General features: G+C 42.2%; 1 long non-coding RNA gene across 3 annotated transcripts in view; it reads left to right on the top strand.

The window, feature by feature from the left end:
* Positions 1 to 14842, top strand: part of LOC147994801 (uncharacterized) — a 340279-nt gene that overhangs the window by 157570 nt on the left and 167867 nt on the right. The window contains exon 4 of one of the 3 annotated variants that reach the window (XR_015686469.1): positions 11899 to 13150. The exons of 1 other annotated variant lie outside the window; for it this stretch is intronic. This is a non-coding gene — a long non-coding RNA (uncharacterized LOC147994801). Of the gene's footprint in view, positions 1 to 11898; positions 13171 to 14842 lie in introns of those variants that run through there. One more of the 3 variants, XR_015686473.1, reaches the window with a different exon arrangement.

Below are 14842 nucleotides of genomic sequence, written 5' to 3' on the forward strand. Positions count from 1 at the left end.
CAATGACTTTATGAAATTCGTAGGCAAATGGTTGGAACTGGAAAATATCATCCTGAGTGAGGTAACCCAATCACAGAAAAACACACATGGTATGCACTCATTGATAAGTGGCTATTAGCCAAATGCTTGAATTACCCTAGATGCCTAGAACACATGAAACTCAAGACGGATGATCAAAATGTGAATGCTTCACTCCTTCTTTAAAAGGGGAACAAGAATACCCTTGGCAGGGAATAGAGAGGCAAAGATTAAAACAGAGGCAGAAGGAACACCCATTCAGAGCCTGCCCCACATGTGGCCCATACATATACAGCCATCCAATTAGACAAGATGGATGAAGCAAAGAAGTGCAGGCCGACAGGAGCCGGATGTAGATCGCTCCTGAGAGACACAGCCAGAATACAGCAAATACAGAGGCGAATGCCAGCAGCAAACCACTGAACTGAGAACAGGACCCCTGTTGAAGGAATCAGAGAAAGAACTGGAAGAGCTTGAAGGGGCTCGAGACCCCATATGTACAACAATGCCAAGCAACCAGAGCTTCCAGGGACTAAGCCACTACCTAAAGACTATATACATGGACTGACCCTGGACTCTGACCTCATAGGTAGCAATGAATATCCTAGTAAGATCACCAGTGGAAGGGGAAGCCCTGGGTCCTGCTAAGTCTGAACCCCCAGTGAACTAGATTTTTGGTGGGAGGGTGGCAATGGGGGGAGGATGGGGAGGGGAACACCCATGAAGAAGGGGAAGGGGAGGGATTAGGGGGATGTTTGCCCGGAAACCGGGAAAGGGAATAACACTCGAAATGTATATAAGAAATACTCAAGTTAATAAAAAAAAAAAAAAAAGAAACCATTACTGAGTGCCTTCAGAAAAAAAAATGAGAATTACTTCATCAAAAAAAAAAAAAAAAGTCCTACAGCGGAGAAACTGTCGAGCTGAACAGGAAAACACACACATGTATGGTTGAACTGTAGATGAAGGATTGGCAGAGAGAGACGAGACTATATTGGTGAGGCAGGCGGGGTGCTGGGGAGATGTCTCAACGGGTAAAGTCCCTGGTGTGCAACAACAAGGCTTGAGTTGGGATCCTTAGCATCTGTGTCAAAACATCTAGCCATAGTGGTCCATGGTCCGTACTCTGGGCACTGGGAAGGTAGAGACAGGACCCATGGAACTCACAGGTCAGGAAGTTTAGATGAGTCAAAGAGCTCCAGGTTCAACGAGAGACCCTGTCTCTAGAAATAAGACATCATAGAAGATAGTAGAGGAAACCTGACTTTGACCTCTGGCCCTGTACATTCCTACACACATCGGCATGAAAATAAATTTTAATAAGATGTTTTTAAATGAATTGCATGAATTGAAGGTTGCACATTTGCACATTTAGAGTCTGTTGAAGGGAGATACTGAAGAATTAATGAAGGATTACTCTGGAGACAGTTTTATTATAAATATATATTTTTAAAAATTGGCTTTTCTGAGCTTTTAAATTGTTTCTTAATTGGTCATTTGCTTTTCTTGTAAGAGAAGAACGATCCCATTCTAACAACTGAAACAAAACACAAGTGGTTTAAAAATTTTTTTCTTTTAAAATATCATATTAATTTCTAGTCTATTATTCTTGCTTTGATTGCTTGACAAAGTTAATAGCATCTTAAATTAAAAAACATTCATATAAAATTGTCTGTGAAGATTGTAATAACTTAAATTGAGCAAAGGCATAGAATATTGGATACTTAAATTATTTCTAAATTTAATTTTGTTCTCACAAACAGGACAGGCAGCATCTAAAATGAACTAAAATAGAAATGATGTCAGAAAAAAAATTGTGTCGGATAACTGTGCCTTTCAGATGAAGTGGCTTCACCATGTCATCTGTGTCCCAAGATCCAAATTGAACCCTCAGTGATTGGGGAAGAGAGAGGACACACATGTGCGCGTGCATGCGCATGCCACGCGCGCGCGCGCGCGCGCGCGCGCGCGCGCACACACACACACACACACACACACACACACACACACACACAGAGACTGGCACAGAGAGACAGAGAAAGTAGAGGCAGACAGAGAGACATTTTAGGAGTTAGTTGTTAGGTCGATTCTCAGCCTATCAGAGAACTGGTCAGTTTGTAAAGGAAACTAAAGCAGATGGAGACGGGAAGAGTGTTTTGAAACTGAACCCTGGATTTATGACATCTTAGGCGCTTGGATGCTAGGATTTTTCCTTCTCCTCTCCTCTCCCCTCCTCTCCTCTCCCTTCCCCTCTTCTCCTCTCCCCTCCTCTCCTCTCCCTTCCCCTCCTCTCCCTTTCCCTCTTCTTCTTTTCCCTCCCCTCCCCTTCCTGTCTCCTCCCTTCCCTTCCCCTCCCTCTTCTTTTCTCTCCTTCCTTCCTTCCTCCCTTCCTTCCTTCCTTCTTTCCTTTCTTCCCTCTTTTCTTTCATTCCATTGGTGGTCTTACCCAGGACCTCACACACACTTTGCAAATGCCCTATGGCTGAGCTGCTACCCAACCACCCTCAGAATCCTTCCACTTTAAGAGGTTTATTTTCAGAAATGGTTTAAAACCACTTATCTTTCACATCCGTTATTGTTTCTGATGATGTGATAATATTGCAGATCAAGGTGACTCAGTTCATCATAGTGGGCAAGACTGCAAGTTTGAGTTTCACTATAGTGAAATCAAAGCCACAAGGAAAAACAGAAGAAAATAGACAGCATGCATACCATACATGAAATTAGAGCATTGCACAGCGATGGCCAGAACCATTATTAAAGAGTAATGGAAATATAGTAGCATGCAGGGAAATGGCATGTAAGATCGGGTAACTGATAGAAATCAGCATGGACATTTCTCAATAATGACGATAGAGCTACCATGTGACTTAGCAATAGCACTATTGGCTCTAGGGCAGCACACCCCAGAGATACCTGCACACCCCCAATTATTGCTGTTCCCATGACAATGGCCACGAAATGGAACAAGCCTCGATGTCCATTAACAGATGACCGGGTAAAGAAAATGTGACACAGATATATCGCGGCATTTCAGAGGGCCATAAAGAAAAACGAAATCATGGCATTTGCAAGAAAGTGGATGCAACTGGGAATCATTATGCTAAACAAAATAAGCCAAATTCTGAAAGATGGAGACCAGTTCTTTTCTCATAAGTTGAGCCCAGATATAAAATCGTATTTATGTGCATGTGTGCTTGTAAGTCATGAACTCAAAAAGGGGTCATGAGAGGAAAGGAACGGAACTCAAGGGAGGTGAGAAAAAGAAGGCAATGAACTGTGTGGGATAGGAAAGCAGGAGGTGAGGGAGACCAGAAGAGAGGGAATCAGCCAGAGAAGGCAGCATGGGAGGGCAGCAGGGGAGGAGAATGAATGGGAACAACATTTATGTATGAAGACACCATGATAAAACTCATTACTTTACATACTAACCTAAGGAATTAACTTTTTACAAAAGAGAGATAATTGTGAGGAATGGTGTGCAATGTCTCCTGTATATAAAATGTCCATTGTACTCATGAGGTCACAGCAGCTATGGTTCCTAAAGTGAAGAGCTGTTGGTAGTGTATGGCTGCTGGGGAGGGAGAATCATTCTTCTCTGAGAGTGTGATTGTTGGTAAGTTGCCCAAGCTGTAGTAGATAGCTCGTTCACATATGGCCAAGCACTAATTAGAATTAGTGGGTTATTTTAGAGATTTTTAAAAAATTTTTCATGTGTGTGTGTGTGTGTGTGTGTGTGTGTGTGTGTGTGTGTGAATGTATGCCATATGTGTGTAGATGCCCATGAATGCCAGAGCAAATCTTGAATTCGCTGGAGCTAGAGTTACAGTGATGTGAGCTGCCCTGTGCGGGTTCCGGGAGCCAAATTCAAGTCCTCTGGAAGAAAAGCAAGCAGTCTTAACTGCCGAGCTACCTCCCTGGCCTCCACATATTGAAAACTAAAAGGAAGAGGGCATGAAGTTAGGATGCACATGGGGAGTCCATGGGGAGTTGAAGGGAAGAAACAGAGCTGTATATAATCATGTCCCATTGTATACCTGTATGAAATGATGATACATTTAACAATTAATTTAAATTCAATTTGTATTTAATTTAAATACAAAGAATTTGAACTTATGAATTAATTTAAAATTAATTTGAATTTAAGATAATTTAAAGTATTTTAAAAATGTTTATTGGTTCTTTGTGGATTTCTCATTATGCTCCCCAATCCCACTCATTTCCTCCTCCCCTCCTCCCCACTCTCCTCTCTTGTAACCTCCCCCGCAACAGAGAAAAAAAATCTCGTTGTGGAAGCTCTAGTGTGCCACCGTGTTCCACTGTATACCCCTTTGTCCACACTTTTTTGCTTCCAACTATTTAAAATAGGCCTCTGGTATGAGGCCTATTTTAAAATAAAGTTAAAAATAGAAAATACAATCAGGAGACAAAGATATTTTATAAAAATATATAATATATATTCATTAGAAATATGCTTTTAGGCAATATTTTAGAAACAAAATTGTATAACTTTGTGGCTTAAAGCACTCTCGGCATGCTTCAACTCTTTCCTGGTTGGGTATAAAATAAGAGTGCCCTTTCTTCTAGTGACTGGTCAGTGGTTGTGTCACTGTCTTACCTGAGTCAATTGTTACAACCAACACATTCATTTTCTACCAGCCCACAACAGTGATGACATGACAAGAATATCTATTTTCTCCCAGAGTCGATTTTAATGGCAAATCATCACTTTGAAAACGACCAATGCAAAGTACATGTAAGCTGTAAATAAAAGAAACACTTAATCCTAAAACTCTAATGCAAGCGAAGAAGTTCAGGAATCTGTCTTGTCCTTTGAATCCCAAACACTACTGCCAAGATTTAGACTTTCTCAGAATATCTTTGGTGAACTTTCTAGAATGCCACTTGCCCTTTGCCCTTGCTTGGCTGCTACCTGTGGTTGATGTTGCCTCTTGTTGAATCCTCAAGACCCACCTGTTCAGAATAAAGACTGACCTCCAACTTCCTTAGAAGTCGGAGTGGATGGTCTTCATGAGTCCCAGGTCCTTTCAGATTTTCTTCTGTAAGCTGTAGGGTACATGATGTCATCAGTCCTCTTTGCCTCTTAGATTGTCTAGGCATAGTGAACAAACTCAGTTTAAACTGTGTTTGTTAGCATTGTTTACACCAAATACAAGCTTGCATTCGTGTCTATTAGGGCTTTACTTGAGGAAGGGAGGGAAAGATCCTGACCTCTAAAGGTGGCTAATTGGAGGCTGCTGCTTCTGAGTTTTGAGGAGGACACGGTGCTGAAGCTTTGGTAGCATTTAGGCTGGGTATAGTGCAAATCCTGCTTCCATTCCTTACTGGCCTTCCCTACTGTCTACCTCCTCATAGTCTGCCTGCATCCCACCGTGTTTCTTTTCCTTAGACTGAAGTCTGTGTGTAACTGGAAGGACTGGCCCTCTGCTGCTTACTTACCCATGCTCTCAGCATTATTTTTAACCCAGTGGACTGACTGCTTGCTGTCTCCACATTTGCTTGTGTACCCAGCTACTGACAGCCTCTGGACTCACAGCGGTTTATGCTGATGGCTCACGGAAGGGCCATTGATGATTCGTTTTGAAGTCTAGAAGGGACTTGGATGAGATTCTTTATGGAGACCAGGTTGGGGTTTGTCAGTCACACCTATGTACACTCAGGACGAGGGTAAGGCCCCAGTGTCTGCTGTTTCTGCGATTCAGATCTTGCACAGTTACAGCCCATTTCATCATGGTGGCTATTCTTCTTGTTTTAGACCATGAGATCAAGGACCAAAACGTTTAGGATCTTCACAGGCCTGAGTTCAGAACACTCAGCAGCTGGACTGCAAGACCCACATTTATCTCTTGTCTCCCCGTTGCTCCCCTTTTTCAGCCATGTAAGAACAAGTGGTGCGATGCCCCATCAGCCTGTCGGTATAGACCAGTAATAAACACAGTTAAAATGCCATTTAAATGGGACGAAAATCTGTTCTTTTAAGATTTAGATAATTATTCCATAAAATTAAACTTGAGTCTTCACGCATGACTTAGGAGATCATTAAAAACACCTCTTCACCACCTTCCCATTTAGCTGGATCCATGCTATAGAAGAAACGCAGCCAGTATAAAATTTATGTATCAGTATTTTAATCAAGTCAGAAACTCCTTCCTGACTGCTCAACATGGGAGTTAAAAAATCTGCATTTAAATTGTGATGCTAGAATATAGATCTCAAGGACCCGAGGGGCCATTCCTCAGAGGAGCAGTGTATGGGGACCATGAACTTTTTGCTTATCTTTGATTCTGCCAGCTCTCACAAAGTTCTTGGGGAAGCTGGAGGGAGGAACAGCTCTAGGAAATAACAAGAAAATGCTCAGGGATTTGGTATAGAACTTCATTTAATGATAAGGTTTTTTTCTCATCACTCAGAAGGGTTGAATCTACATGATCTGACGTGAATTATGGTTTGGGACGGCTAATAGGCAATTTATTCAACAGCTGTGGGGAGGGTTACTGCGTTCTGTCAACAGTCACACTTATTTGTTTTGTGGTGATGCTGGACAGCTGCCGCAGAAAGACCTGGGTCCCTTAAGTGTTATGTACACGGCTTTCCCAGTCAGGTCTTTCATAGGCAGCCATGCAGGAGCAGAGGCTGACAGGATTCAAATCCAAAAGGAAAGGAAGCGGCTTTGGGTATAGAGAAAAAATTGTGTGTGTGTGTGTGTATGTGTGTGTGTGTGTGTGTGTGTGTGTGTGTGTGTGTGAGAGAGAGAGAGAGAGAGAGAGAGAGAGAGAGAGAGTAAATTAGGTATTTATCACTTCATAAACTTTCCCTGAGAGCATATTCCTTAGTGTCAACATTTCCCATCTTCAGATAGCTTGTATACACTCCAAAGGTGGGTAATTATCTTAAAAATATTTTCTTACTTGTAGGTCTGTGTCTATTTGAGTTTATATGCATTTCTTGCATGCAGATGCTCATAGAGGCCCTGAGAGGCCACCAAATCCCCTTGAAACTGGAGTTAAGTGGTGGTAGACCACTAGATGTGCATGCTGGGAACTGAACCTGAGTCCTTTTCAAGAGCAGTAGGTGTTCTTAACTGTTGGGCCATCTCTCCAGCCAATGTGCACTTGTCTTGCCTGGATTCTTCCACTGACTTCCCATTGGATCATAAATAACACTTCTATACATGGCACTCAAAGTCTCCCCACTACAGATATGTAGCACACCTGCCTTTCCATCTACATCCCCCTCCCCTCTCTCAATAACAGACACTTGTTCTCATCGGACCACTCTTCTCTGAGAGTACCTTGTGTTTCCTTGGCTTCTGTCATGGCTCATACAGGCCTCATTCTCCCTTCCTTCTCATCCTTCACCAAGAAACATACCCAGAACCTTCTGGGCCTTGAACAGTGCCCTGCAAAAGCAACCATTCACTGACTAATTTGAATTAGAAGGTATTCTTTAGGACTAATTCTTTTCCTTTCAGTGATTAGAAGCAAATGGTTTCTGTGAAAATACTTAACTATAGTTTAAGCATGGCTCTTCAGATATTTTTGCTGAGCATGTCTCCAGGAAGAGACTAACGAGAAGAGCAGGTTGGACTGCGGTGTTCAGTGTGGCCTGAACCAGCCATGTTCTCAAGTGGAGTGACACCCAAGGGAGGCAGCAGCTGCTTCTCTCCTTACCCCTCACTCATAACTTTTAGTAAGAGATCCCAAAGAGAGTCACTTGCAAATGATGGAACTTCTGAGGTCCCCGAGGAAGGAGAGAGCTAGATGACCAATCAGGAGGGATCTCTAATCACCCCATCGGGCTAACTGCTGTCACTGTGCAGTTCATGCTTGTTGGCTCTGTCCTCTTCCACCTTGCCTGGGTGGAGCCTCATTCTTTTTCCTCGCTTCATGGAGTTCTCACCACGAAACTGTCTCTCCAGTGCTTAGTCAGAAGCCTACACATTTGCCTGGATAAATGTAAGGGTTTTATTTATTTATTTATTTATTTATTTATTTATTTATTTATTTATTTTTTTGCATAGTTGCCCCCTTTAAACCAGGCACACATTTTTTAAAGATTCATTTTTGTTTTTTTTAAAGATTTACTTTATTTATTATATATAAGTACACTGTAGCTGTCTTCAGATACACCAGAAGAGCACATTGAACTCCTTACAGATGGTTGTGAGCCACCATGTGGTTGCTGGGAATTGAACTCATGACCTCTGGAAGAGCAGTCGGGTGCTCTTAACCGCTGAGCCATCTCTCCAGCCCTCATTTTTGTTTTTAATTATGTGTATACTCGTGTGTGTTGAGTGTGAGTTTGTGCACATGCATGCCATGCGCATGACGGATAGAAAGAGGACACTGGGCTCTTTGGAGCATGAGTTACAGGCACTCATGAGCTATCTGATTTAGGACCTGGGACTGAACTCGGGTCCTTTGGAAGAGCAATCTGCTGTTCTTTTAAAGGCTAGGCCAACTCTCCAGGTTGAGGTTCATATACTCAGGTATTTGTTACACCTGCTCAAGGAGGGTATCTCTTTTCCTTGTAGGCTAGTTCAGCATCCTTCCTTCCCCTGTCCTGGATACCATCTCCCTCTGAAGCTGAAAGATCCTTTGAAGCTGACCTGTTTACTACATCTTGATTAATTCCATGCTGCAGAACTGCCTAGCTGTAATTGCAGTATGCCAAAGCAAAACTCTTAATGATTTACACCAAAATCAGATGCTGGAAAAGTGCTTTCGATGATGCTGTTGAAGATGATATCTCAGGGGCTAGTCTGTGGCAAACATTGCTTAAATGGAGCAGAGCTGTGTCATTTGAGTTCACGAAAGTCAAGAAAGTGATGAGTGGAAAAGTTAACTCAACAACTGAAGGGGAAAAAAATAAGATCTTTTGACTTATTGTGTATGTGTCTCTCTGTTAATAGATTAGAAATAAACCAGCTAGACTTAGCCTTGGTTTCACATAACTTTAGCATATAGACCAGAGGCATCATTCTTTTCCATTGTGAAACAAGATAAGAAACTGGCAGTCCAGGACTGATTTGTGGCTTCAAGAAATCCCAAGGGACCAATGCTACTTCTAGATCTCAATATCCTTATGGTATGTGTTTTGTCTTCATCCTGTATGGCTGCTAAGAATCCGACACAGAGTTTTTTTTTGTTTTTTTGTTTTTTTTTGTTTGTTTGGTTTTGTTTTTGTTTTCAGATAAGCATTCCTACAGTCTAGGCTTGCCTAGAACTCTCTATATATCTGTAGCTAGTCTTGAGTTCTCCTCCTGCCTTTACTGTCCACGTCCTAGGATTACAAATGTGGACCACCACACCCAGCTCAGTCTGCACAAGTAGATACCAGACCCAGGATGGAGGCAAGGAGGGCAGTGCCCTTTCCTGCTTACAATGGTTTGGGGGAGATATCACGTCCAACAAGGTAAGCTTCCTACTGACCAGACATGGAAGTTGAGGTCTCCATTACCCAGGAAGAACGGGAGGGTGAATGTTAGAAAGTAGCTATTCTGGGGTTGATGAGATGGCATAGGTAAAGAGTGAATGTTCCAGAGTTAGGTTCCCAGCACCCACTTCAGGAATCTCACAACCGTTTGGAACTCCAGTTTCAGGGGATTCTGAAGCCATCTTCTGTCTTCTGTGGATACCTGCACTCTTATGTACAAACATCTACCCAGACACAGAAATATCCATCATTAAAAAAGTCCCTTGAAAATAGCTATTGCAGTGGGCTCTTTCAAATCCTAATTTCCTACTCTCGTTTCAAGTCATCTCTTTAGTTGCTTTGTCTCCAGAACACCTCTGTTTTTTCTTAGTTTTCTTTGGCTTCTGAGGTTTTCCTTGTTTAGAAGTAATGTCTCTGTTCACTCCAGCTGTTGAAATCTGCCTCTCCCAGGAGTCCTCCCGTGAGATGTCCTCCAAAAGAGGGCAGTCACATCTTGAAAATCCTATAACTCTTATTTTCTCAACAATTTATATTTACTGCATCATGCCTTATATAACAATAATTTGTGTACATTTGCATATTATATTTATAAGAGACTATAAATGCTGGATTGTTAAGGGCTCATTTGGGGCATGAATGCATCCCTCTATATAAAAGACATTGCTAAGACCATATTTATTTATCAAACAGGTACTTATTGAATGATTTCTGTGTGCCACACTGCTGTGTTTAGAAAAAGCCACAAAGCCCTTAGGGCAGTGGTTTCTCAACCTTCCTAATTCTGCGACCGTTTAATACAGCTCCTTATGTTGTGGTGACCCCCCAACAATAAAACCACTTTTGCTGCTATTTCAGAAATGTAATTTTGCTACTGCTATGAATCATAATGTAAATATCTTTGGAGCTAAAGGTTTGACAAAGGGATCTAGAACCATAGGTTGGGAACTGTCATCTTAGTGGAAGCAGATAGAATTGCTATGCAGCATGCTATAAGACTTAGAAGAGAAATTATGAAGTAAAGCAGAAAGCATTAGACAATTTGCTATTATTTACTGGACATAGACATGATTTTCTAATAGCACTGGAAAATGAGTTCTTATGAGCAAGTTGAAATAGCACTATGTCCATAGAGTTAAGACTGGCATCTTGGGCTGGAGAGATGGCTCAGCCATTAAAGGCTAGGCAAACAACCAAAAATATAAGACTGGCATCTTATGAATAAAAAGTGTGACTGGCGGTTGTCCATATTCAAGAAAATCGGATTGTGATCTTAAGGCTTTTCAGGTAGCCCATAATCCAGGTTACATACCCGAATTTCCAAGCCAGTTGCAGCTTGAGCCCTGCAACCAAAGCGTACAGTGTTTTCAGCAATAGGTTCTTACTGTCTAGTAGTTGTGTCAGGGAAGAGCAATGACTAGAGCCTGTACTGTTTTCAACAACTCATAGGAAGGTATCTCATGCCTTGCACTGAATTTGTGTTTAACGACTCAGGGCTCCTGGGAATGAGACTATTCATCCAAGCAGGGAACCTCTGTTAAAACTCCTTTAAAGTGGTTGTGTCTTAGGATTAGCTTATAAAATAATGTTTCCATCCATAAGACTTTCCATTCATCCTTAGTTTTGATCAATCTTCTTCCCACTCCCTCTGTCCCCCATACTCTTGCCTCCTCTACTTCTTCCTCTCCTCCATGCCCCTGCCTCATCCCTTCCCACCCTCAGTATTACTTCCCCTCTACGTTCATACCACATGTGCTCTGTACAGCTTTCCCCTTCTCATGGGCCCTGTCTTGCAATGGATGTTATCTTCTCATCCCTGGGCACATGTTTGGGAAAAGTAGTTTGCTCTGGACTATGGTAAAGGCTTTTCTAATGAAAACCAAGGAACTTCATTGCTCAGCAAACAGTTACTGAGTGACAAGCACAAGTCAGGGTTCACCCAGGCACTGACATTTCCAGAGTGGCAAGGACATACTTTTCAACTGTGGATAGTCCTTCACTTTGACATACTCTCACTTTCCTCTTCTCAGCCCTTCTCTGAGACTCATTTCTACTCCCCTTCATGGCCGATATAAGGCTCCTGTTAGTCCTTGAGGAGGCCGTGGAGTCTGTAGGAGGTATCGGACACAGACCACAAATGATTACTTACAACCTTATTTTTAAAACCTCAAAGTGTCCAAGGTTTTTTTCCCCCCTCTTTAAGTCTTTTAGAAAACCCAATGGAAATTTATGGAGAGAGTTTCCATGAAAGAAGGGAAAATCAATAAATCTTGATTTTATTTAAGTGCAAATGCTGCGTATAGACTAAAATTTGCATATAAATTTCCTAAGGAATTTTAAAGAGGCAGGTGAACCTGGATGTGAGCCCACCAGGGAATAGAAAAGTTGCCGTCTGGTGACTTTTCCTACTAAATGCTATCTATTCAGTTTTCTAGGACCCTCATGATGTCCCAAGTGGGAGACCATCGTTATCTCAGCTCCTCTGAGTAGACAGGAAGAAGGCGTTCTTTATTTCCACGTGCTGAAGGTGTGCCTGTGCCTCCAGTCTGATGAGGATATAAACGTGAGGTTGAGAATCTTACAGCACAAGCTTACTTCACATACAAACAAGCTGGCGAGTTGGAAATTAGAACTACCTCAACGTTCTGAAGAATTGTCCCGCACACGAGACGGTCACCTACCTAGTCTGCTTGCCTGGTTCCAGAGCTCTGATTTTCCATCTTTAAAAACGCTCTGTAGGCATCAGTCTGTTTTATCAGTTATGCTCACCTGTAGTTTCCATGAAGAATTCTTAGGTTGTTAGGTTAGTAGACGCTGCCTTCACTAATATGGGAGGCTGAGGAGGAGTTGCAGGGTCCCATAAGGAGTGAAAATATTCCAGTCATAGAACTAATATCATTCCATAGGAAAAAGTCATGTAGAGAAAAAGTTTGATGTGGTACTCATGCGTTGTTTTTTTCTTAAGCTGATATGTTCATGCCAATTTAAACCTCTTTAGATGTGTCTGAATGTGTTTCATTATTCACACCAGGGTAAGGAACACAATCTGTTAGACTCTTTGGAACCCTGGGGAGTGATTGCTTCTGCCTCTTCACTCCCATGTATGATTAAGTTAAAGATTCTGTCATGAGGAAATTGTCTTGGATTATCAAGGTAGGCCCAATCTAATCACAGTGGAGAACCTTTGCGTTCTGACCAGGAATAGAGGCGATGAAGGAAGATAGGCGATGAGGGAAGTGCTGTGTCAGGGCACTGAAGACAGCGGAGGTGGAGCAGAAGCCAAGACCTCTGAGAGGCTCCTAGGGATGGAGGAGGCAGGAAAGCAAACACTCAGCTTCCAGAAACTAACACAAACCTGCTGATTCTTTGGATTAGTCTGGTGAGATTTGCCTTAGACCCTGACCTCCGGAACTACCAAACAATAAATATCCAATTTACGACAACTCACGACAGAAGCAATCAAAATCCAACATGATGGATGTTTGGTTCAACAGGGACAGTGAAGGAAAAGGGAGCAATGCTTGGGGCGTTCAGGAGGCAGTGAAGGAACCGGGCATCGATGAGCAGGATTTTCATATGTAAGTTTGGGATTGTGTGAAAGTCCATGTTTTCTCAAAATTGTGTATTTCTGTTGCTGCTGACAGACCAAGTAATAAATGGAGAGTAATCCTCTAAAGATTAAAAAAAATATTCAGGAGCAGTGCTGCAGTATGTTTTTTATAAGTATATTATATTTATTTCATAGTAATTTATACCCAAATTCAAAGAAGTCAAGAGAAATGGATGTTTTTAAAAGGCAAAATTAAGATTATATACTTTTCTTTGAAAGCAGAAACCTTCATTGCAAGAATCAGGAACAGGCACCAGTCTAAAGATGGACACATTGTATTTCCATGTAAGGTTGGGGTTCAAGGCTGTACATCTGGCTGAGTGTTTTCTAACTGTTAGTATCAGGACTCTCCGAGTAAGATCCCTCCTCCATGAGGATGACAACTACAACTTCTCTTCCTCTTCCTCCTCTCCCTTCCTCTTCCTCTAGTCCTTCCCTCTTCCTCTTTCCCTCACTTCCTTCCTTAGGGTGTGGCACAAGTCACTCCATTTTGATTCAGTCAGCTGTTACCCTAGGGGAAGTTTTAGCTTCAGCCATCAATTGAAGCAGCATCTTGCCGAGCAGGGGCTGATTTCCACGTGGGTGTGTGCAGCTGGGAACACAGAGGGTCCAAGAGATGTTTTACTAATACCACTTGATTATGAATTTTCTGATCTGTTTCAGCTTCTAACCTGGTGTCTTTAAATACAACTTTAAAGCTAGTTACCAAGTGTTGCTAGGGCAACCATGACACAAAGGACACATTAATCTCAGGAATCCATGAAACAAGGCTTGAACTGGAATGGACTAGGAATGGAAATTTAAGGTGCCTTGAAGTAGCACTGTCATGTTCTGCTCCCATTACGTAAGCACAGTCTCCTAGCTAGGAGAAGGCCAGGCATTGGGGGCAGGGTCTGGGTCCAGGACAGGATGGAACAAGACTTTCATTCCCTTAAAGGCTACACTTCAGTGGGGATAAGGAGGCCCCTGGGCTAATGGCTCACTCACTAAGTATTGGCTCTATAGGAACTCTGCAGAACATCTTCCTGGGAGTCAATCCCTTGGATGACTTTTGGAAAAAAAATATTATTTTTTTTTACCAACAATTGATAAATCATAAAGTAGAATAGATTGCTTGTGTCTATATTTAAAATAAGACCCCCCCTTCCCCCAGCTCCCATTGGCACAGGTTCTAGAGGATCATTTGTAACAGAAACTTGCTTGGAGACTGCCCCAGCTCCCGAGTAAGGACACAGAGACTTATTATATTTATTATAAGCTTTGGGTACTATAGCTGGGCAGATTCTCAGTTATTTTAACCTGACAATACAGGCCTGACCTACATCCTGTCACATGGCCCATTCTGTCCATCCTAGCCTCATTTGGTACCTATTTCGTCATCCCTGTTCTGCTGGTGACTCCCCTGTCTCTGGTTCTTACTGGAGACCCTCTCTTTCAGCCTGGAAGTCCCACCTTAACTCTCCATCCCAGCTATTGGCCTTTCGGCTCTTTATTGACTAATCAGAAGGCGATGGAGAGCACTGTTTACAAAATACTAAGGCAGTGTATGCTTCATAAAAGTGACAATACTAAAGTCTAGCCTGCAATTAGATATCTGGCTGGTGAGAACAGAAATTGGCATTTGAATGATCCAAGGATAATCTTTACACAGTACACAAAAAAGATCACTCCAACACTCATCCTCCTCTGTTCCTAAAGGAAACTGGAAGAAAGACAGAGGAAGTACCAGCATTAGCCTCACTATGAACCTTCCCTTCGGCT

The sequence above is a fragment of the Rattus norvegicus genome, chromosome 4, assembly GCF_021556685.1.
Source record: "Rattus norvegicus strain SHRSP/BbbUtx chromosome 4, alternate assembly SHRSP_T2T, whole genome shotgun sequence".
Taxonomy (NCBI): domain Eukaryota; kingdom Metazoa; phylum Chordata; class Mammalia; order Rodentia; family Muridae; genus Rattus; species Rattus norvegicus.